Consider the following 8,390-nt stretch of genomic DNA (forward strand, 5'->3'; position numbering starts at 1 on the left):
GATATACGGCAATTTTTCTTTCAAATTAAGTTCATACAAATTAAATCAATTATAAAATAAGTTTGATATATTTGTTACGTGATTAATTATTTTTTTTTAAATTATACATCAATTATACGATTGATATATTGCACCTGACATATAATTGATTTAAATTCGATTGAATTCAATGTGGATTAGAATTTCCTTATATTGACATATCCATTTACACAACCACAAACTCAATATCTCAGACTATTCTTCCTAGTCTGAGAATAAACTAAAAATCAATAAAACAAATCCTCAGTTTTTATTTTTGTTTGGAAAGATCAAATAGCAACATGTGTTGTGGGCTTTGATTGGAAATATTTTGCTAAAACAATTTGCTGATTGATAAGTGGTCACTATGCTTTAATTTTAGAGGACTTTTACCAACAAAAAAAAAAAAATTTATACTTTTAGTCTTATAAAATAATAAATATTATATTTTTGGTCTCACATTTTATGAGATTAACATTTTTTGTCTGATAGAGTTAAAAAACACTATGGATGTGGTCCATGCACTATTTTGTGGGACCAAATCTGTTAGGCTGTGAGACTACTTTGCAATACTATTTAATTTTGTGGGATAACAAATATTAACCTGAAGTGTTAAATCAAAATTGCAATCTTCCTGCTCTATGGGATCAAAAGTGCAATTTTTTTAATAAAGAATTTCAGTTAGTATAATATAAGGTGTGGGCACAAATTCCTATATGAGCAATGTTTAATATTCGTCTGAGTGAATTACAATAACATCCCCTGAGATTTGGTATTATTATAAATACTTCCTTGTTGTTTGGTACACCCCCTGATTTTAGCACTCGTCCAACAATCAGTCCGTTCCATTAGAATTCTATATAATTTTTGTGATGAACTGACCAAAATGTCCTGTTAAATTATAAATTATGATTTTCTAAAATATTTTTATGAAATAATATTCCCTCTAGATTATTTATTTTACTCACCATCAAAATCTTTTTTACATTTTTTTCAAATACTTTTTTTATTTTTTAAAAAAATTCAACAAGGGTAAAATAGTAATGTTCACTTCACCGTCTAGGGATTACATAGTTATTTTTCATTTTAGGGAGGTACTTGTAATTTTTCAAATAATGAGGGAATATTTATAATTATGTCAAATTTCAAGAGAGACAGTTGTAATTTATCCTATTTGTTTAATAGTTAGAGTGGATGTGAGATAAACCATGACCACGATTTATCTTTACACGACTGTTTTATGCATACAGTCCTTTATTCAACTCCGACTGACTTCATGAATATAAATATGAGGAATTTTTTGGTAAATTATATTTTTGGCCCCATAAGTGGACTTGTTTCCAATTTTAATCCCACACTCAGGCCAATTCGCACATTTAGTCTCAGGACTAAAGGGGGGACTCCGTTAAAAACTTAACGCTAGCCTCAATTTTTTAACGGAATCCCCCCCTTTGGTCCTGAAATTGAAAAAAAAAATCCACATATGGGACTAAATGTGTAATTGGCCTGAGTGTGGGATTAAAATTGAAAACAGATCACTTATGAGACCAAAAATATAATTTACCCGAAATTTTCTATGGTAAGAGAAAAAACATTAATTTTTGCTGGAGTTTTCATTATTATCGATATGATTGAGGGTTGAATCACCTAAAATCTTGTAATAATAAAGAAAGTAGAAACACATCATCAAGTTCGATTGCATATGTTTTAGAAGATTCCAACATCATTTTTCTATAGTCTTTGTAGATTAATATTTGAATAAAGAATTTTACAAGTTGGTTACAGCAGAAGTGGAGAAGGATTTATATATTGTTTTCACTTGGGTATCATTTGTGTCTTGTATAACGAATGGGCTACTGAAACACACAATCATCTCTTCTTTCACTGCCCCTACTCAAGACACTGCTTGAGGGTGATCCGGCGCATCCTGCGTTTTGACTGGCCCCACCGTGACTGGACTATTGAGCTCTCTTGTATACCACATATGGTGCGAGCGCAATTTTCGACGATTTGATGGAGGAATACGCAGGGCACCTTCCGTAGGAAAATTTATAAATTGAAGATGTTTGACAACGGATACTTTAGTGTTGATTTACCTCCTTCTATTAGTATTTGTGCACTTTTTCATTTATGGCGGATCCATTGGCCTGTCGAGGTGATTGCCTAGCCTTTTATGTTGTATTGTACTAATGTACTGTCGTTTATTTAATGAAATTTACATTTATCAAAAAAAAAAAAATGGCGATAAGTATCCTAAATTCTTACGTATTAGCAGTGGATCTCACATGTAATATTAAGAATTTATGGGTATATATGGTAGATGTAATCAGTTTTACCAGCATTTATTGAATTTTGATTGTAAAAGATGAACTTATAATTCTCTCATTACATTGGTCCCCTACAATTTATATGTTGCTCACAGTAATGCCTCTTGTATTGAGCTCAAAAGTTAAGTGTTAAACTTGAAATAAATTATTTAAAAAAAAGAAACTTGAATTAAATAAATTGATCTCAATAGTTTAAGTTACGTCAAATTATAAAAATACTCTCTGCTGTTGTGAAATTGGAAGTAGACCCTCTATTGAGGTATTGATATTGTGATTTATCTCAACTCAAAGGGTGTTGATGTAGATTATAATTAATATAATTTCAAGAGGTATAATTGTAATTGTATAAAGAGCAGGGAGTGCTTGTTGTAAGTAAACCTAATCTCAGGGGATGTTGATACAATTTACTGAAAAAATTATTTTTTTCGTTTCATAACTTGAGTTTGGTACACTTTTAGTTCCATTATTTACGAAATTTTCAAAACTTGTTCGAAACTTGAAAAACTTCTCACTTTTATCATTCTATCAACTTTCGGTATAAATTGGTTGAAAAATCTATATGCAAGTCACGCCGCCATCGTTAGAAAAAAACTACTATTAGCCCTATAGGAGAAATAACATTTTTGGTTCTATAAGTTAGACTTGATTCACTTTTGGTCCTATTCGTTATTGGATTAGTACTTTTAGTTCAATAACTTACAAAAGTTAGTATTTTTGGTCCTCATCCATTTCTTTATCTAAGTTTAACGGTATAGCACAAGTGATCGTTAAGTATTTTTTGCTGGAGAGAAAATTAATCTGGTTTCCAGCTTGGGACCATTTTTGGGGAAAAATGTAATTCTATTTGAGGAAAAAAAAACCTTGAAGGAAATTAGGGCAAAAAACACAGCGATTTCTCTTACAAAAATTGAATTATATACTTCTCATATTTTTATAAGTTGAAACCAAGTAGAATCAACACAAAGAATCATATCTTTCACAAGTGAATCAAGTAGGCCAAAATGAAGCACTCATATGCTATTATTGCAAACGGCAACGTGCTAGGCACGTGACCTACATCGTTAAATTGTAGATGAAAAAGTGCATGAGGACCAAAAATGATAATTTTTATAAGTTATGAGACTAAAAGTGCTAATCCCATAATGATTAAGACCAAAAGTGACATGGGCCTAACTTGTGGGACCAAAAATAATATTTTTCTTAGCTATAATATTAATAACTATGGCTAAAAACAACTATTATTAACCACAACTAAATAAAATAAAAATACTAGCTTTTCCACCATGAAAAAATTATTTGCAACGGTTAAAAGTCATGGTAAAAATATTCATCATGGCTTTTAACAATGACAAATGTTTTATCCATTTTCGCAAAAATCACGGCCAACAACCATTGTGTAGCCATGACTATTTATTATTAACCATAGTTAAATGTTATATTTCTTGTAATTCGTATTCCTTATTTCTGAAAAGAACAGTGACTTGACTTGCACACAATTTTTTTTTTTTTTATTAAACTCCAAATGAAAGTAAACAAGAGGACTGAAATGAGATTCATTTGCAAGCTACGTGACGATTTTAAGAAAATGTCGTAAGTGATGTGATTGAATATATATATATATATATATATGTATATATATATATATATATGGGGCCTAAATTACAGTTGGAAAAATAAAACTTGCCAATTTACTCAATGAAGAATTAGTCAAAGTATGAATAAAACCAAAGTACTGAGAGCCATAATTTATAAACAATGATAATAGGTAATAAATTATTATTATTATTATTTTAGTTTGAAGAAAAGGGCATTGTGGGGGACCATTAATGCAACATTCTAACTTGATGATTTTGAAAGGTGCAAACATTAATCAATGCAGTACCAAATATACCATAAATATCTCAACTTTCCACTACGGAAAAATAAAAGCTGTTTTTTTTTTAAAAATAAAAATAAAAGCTGATTTAATTATAGCAAAAGCTATAATCCCTTTTCTATTTCACAGATACTATTGCACTTGTTCTTCCCACTTTGTTTCCTTTCCTACTTCTTCTTTTTGTTTCTTCCTGCTTAATTATGCGACTTTACATCTTACGTTACCCCAACATAAAGGATCTCCTCATTCTTTTCTTGTCAACTTGCAAGAAATTAACAAGTGGAAGGTAGTCAAAATTCAATGGAATTAGCAACTTATTTATTGTTTTATTTATCTAGGGAAGAATATGGAACGATATGCATATGCATTTGTGTTTTGCTTTAGATTGATAAATTTGAATTTAGGAATTTCGAATCTCTCATAATAGACCTCTTGAGTGTATTTGGATAATTTTTTTTTTTTTTTTTTTTTTATGCGTATCGGGGTTCAACAACACCAATTTTTATGCCCAGTGGTGGTGCATCACCCCTCTCTGTTGGGGGCGGGTTGCCACCTTCTATGGTGGCGAGGGCGGGTGAGGGTGAGGAGGAGGGGTGGTGGTGGTGGTGGTGGGTGTGGGCGGTTTATTTTTTTTTATTTAAATTTATATTATATAATATAATAATTTTTTTTCATAATCTATAATTATTATTTTATAATTTTATGTACTATATGATATAAAATAAGAATTTTATTTTTTATAATTTATAAGTATTTATAATTACCTATAATTTTATGCATTTTTTTTAAACTAAAATTTTACGTATTTTTATCTATAATTTTATAATTAAATAAAATAATTATCTATAACATTTTTTGATAATTATCTATAATTTTATGTACTTTTTATCTATAATTATTTATAAAATAATAGTTATTTTATAATTTATAAGAATTTATAAAATAATTATTTATAATTATCTATAAATTTATGGGTTTATATTTTTTTGTCAATAATATATTTTTTTAAGCTGATATATTAAGTTATATATATATATATATTATTCTACTTTAAAATATATTTTAAAATGCGTAAGATAATTTATTATATGTATGCATAGACTACGTGTTACAAAAGCTAGTATAAGAATATAGATTGAAAGCTTGTTTTTATACAATTTGACCTTTTTTTTTCGTTTAAGTGTTTATGTGTGAGAGAAGAGATAAAAAAACATCAACTTCATTTGCCAATGTATTCTTTAGTGCCATGTAATATTATAGTGCCCCATGGGACTAAAAATCCCCACATGACGCATGGTATTTCCCGACCAAAATTGCAATTTCCATACGTTGGAGGACCCAAATTAGACACATTTTTCTAAATTAGTGGTTAAAATGTGAGAACTATGAAAATTAGTGTACTAAAACTAATTGCGGACAAAGTTAATGGACCATTTTTTTTTCCCTAACACTTAACTACAGTTAATTGTCATGGTTAATAACAAATATCCGTAGTAAATAGTTATTGTTCACAGCCATGCAATGGTTGTTAGTCCTGATTTTTGCGAAGGTGGCTAAAAGCCATGACAAATATTTTGATCATGGCTCTTAGTCATAGCAAATAATTTTTTCATGGTGGAAAAGTTAGTTTTTTGCATCAATTTTATTTAACCATAGTTAATAGTAGTCATTTATTATGATTTTTTTTCTAGTGACTGTTGGATAAAAAATAGTGATGACGAAAGAAAAAAACTAGTTATATTGTCAAAGGGGAGAGTGTACATAATTTTGTAATTTTCAAGGGTCTAAAAATTTTAACCCATTCTTTTTAGATAAATACTTAGGCTGCAAACTAATGTGAACAGTTCTCCAGTAATATTACAAGCTTAAAATACTAATGCAAATAAATAATTAAAGAATATATGAAGTCTGTACAAAAAATCATAATATTTTAGGGATAATTACAGCTTTGGTCATCATATATTGTCACTAATATGTTTTGAGATTGAAAACTAATTAGTGACAATATATGAGGACCAAAACTATAAATATCCCTAATATTTTATCTTAAATACTTCATTTTATAAAACAACTCTGGGCACAAAACCTCATATATGGTTGTACACTATCCTCTGACAACTTTACTTTTAAAAATTTTATAAAAAGTTTAACTTAAAGGACTAAAAAGTAAATATTAGAAATTTAAATCAAGAACTAAATACTAGAATGTAAATCATACAAAATTTTAGTTGAGCTAACGACTTGTGTTGCAGATCAACTTAATTATTTTTTAAGATCGAGGACTTACCATGGACCCCATCTCACACCTTTGACCATCTGATGCAGACCATAGACCCCATCTCCAGCTTGGATTGCCGCTTCACTCACAACCTCGACCCGACTAAAATAGATAAGGGTTAAAATTACTAATACACCTATCATGTGGGATCAAAATTACAATTAAGTTTTTGTCTCAGTTTAATTCTGTAAAATGCTCCCCCCTCCGAGAATAGTTCTTATAATTTATAATGACATAATGTTTACAATTGACTATTTTACCCCCATAGACATGAGGTTGATCCCTCTTGTATAATGAGGTAGATGGGGGCATATGTACTAATAATAAATCGTGTTTTATATGGTGGATTGAATATTTGTAGCTTGACAATGAAAATTAAGGTGTTGGAGGTAAGTAAGAGTGTGATGGCAGCTTTCTTGCAATTCTCTTACCATAAATGGATTTGAGAGTAACAGCACAATGGAAGTCGCATTCACATATGTCTCAGGTATGAATCACCATGTCCCATCCCATCCCATCCCATCCCCATCCCCATCCCCATCACACTCATGTTCTTGGACTTACACATATAATTATATATATTAGCTAGGGTTAAATATATTCATCACTCTCCAATTATTACACAAATTACAAAATAGTCCTTAATAAAATAAAATGTACCAAAACCACCTTTTTTGTTATCAGTCAAACTACCGAAACCTTAACCGCGTTAAATTTTAGCCGCACATTACGTACGTTTATACCCATTACATGTTAGTCTATAAATAATGAGTTTATTGTCATTTGTTTCATTGTGTTTAATTAATTATATTAATATAGTGATCGAATCAATGTGTTGTTCAATTTATTAAAATATTAATGCAATCATATATATCGTTTTTATTAAAAAAAATTCCATCAAATTTGAAGTTGGTCCAAATCGTAATTTGAATTTGACTTCTAATTTGTTTCGATATAATTAGGAGCAATTAGTTCGATCATTCGTTAAACTTTTGGCAGCCAATTCTGCAGTTTGGAATACTGCAAAATTGGTAATAAATTTGTGATGGGGGGAGAATATTTGACTTCTTTCCTTTTTTTGGTTTTTCAAACATTAATAGTACATTAACTAATTTGGTTTAATTGCATTGTTAGTCCTGTAATTATATTTTTTTTAGTATTTTAGTCTTATAATTTATTAAATTTGTAAAATAATCTTTTATATTTTTTTATTTCGTGATTCTAATATAAAAATTGGCTTAAAATTTTCAAAGTTCGCCAAAGAGTGATATCATAATAAATTCGGTTAACTTTGGAAAATTCTAAATTTTGTTCTAAAATAGCAAAAATAAAAAAGGTGAAGGACCATTTTACAATCCTAACAAATTACAAGACTAAAATGTTAAATAATTATAATTATAGGACTAAAAATACAATTAAACCACCTAATTAAGCAGTACGGAATTGATCTGAGTCTTCTCTTTCTAGAAGTTGGTATGATTACGAGAGATTTGATGATCTGTTTGAAATACTTTCAGAAAACATTATATATATATATATATATATATACACACACACAACATGAAATGTTCTCATCTTTTAGTTTGTTTGATCTTTAGATGGAGCTGGAAAAATTTACCAGAGGAAAAAAAACAAAACCATTTCCACAAAAGAAAGAATAGAAAAGGACCACACGTTTTTAAGATAATGTGCATTTACTAGATTGACCTTAACAAAAATATATTGTACACAAGTAGATGATTAATTTTGATGGGTAAAAGTGATTTTACACCGTTCATATTAACTGTCTTGAGTAGTATATATAAATAGGACGTTTTGGCTGAACTGAAAAAGAGAGATTTTTTAACTTGAGAGACTCGAGACGTATTTAAAGTGTGCTTGAATTATTTAT

The sequence above is a fragment of the Sesamum indicum genome, linkage group LG12 (assembly GCF_026168435.1).
Source record: "Sesamum indicum cultivar Baizhima isolate 11 linkage group LG12, ASM2616843v1, whole genome shotgun sequence".
In the NCBI taxonomy this organism is placed as follows: domain Eukaryota; kingdom Viridiplantae; phylum Streptophyta; class Magnoliopsida; order Lamiales; family Pedaliaceae; genus Sesamum; species Sesamum indicum.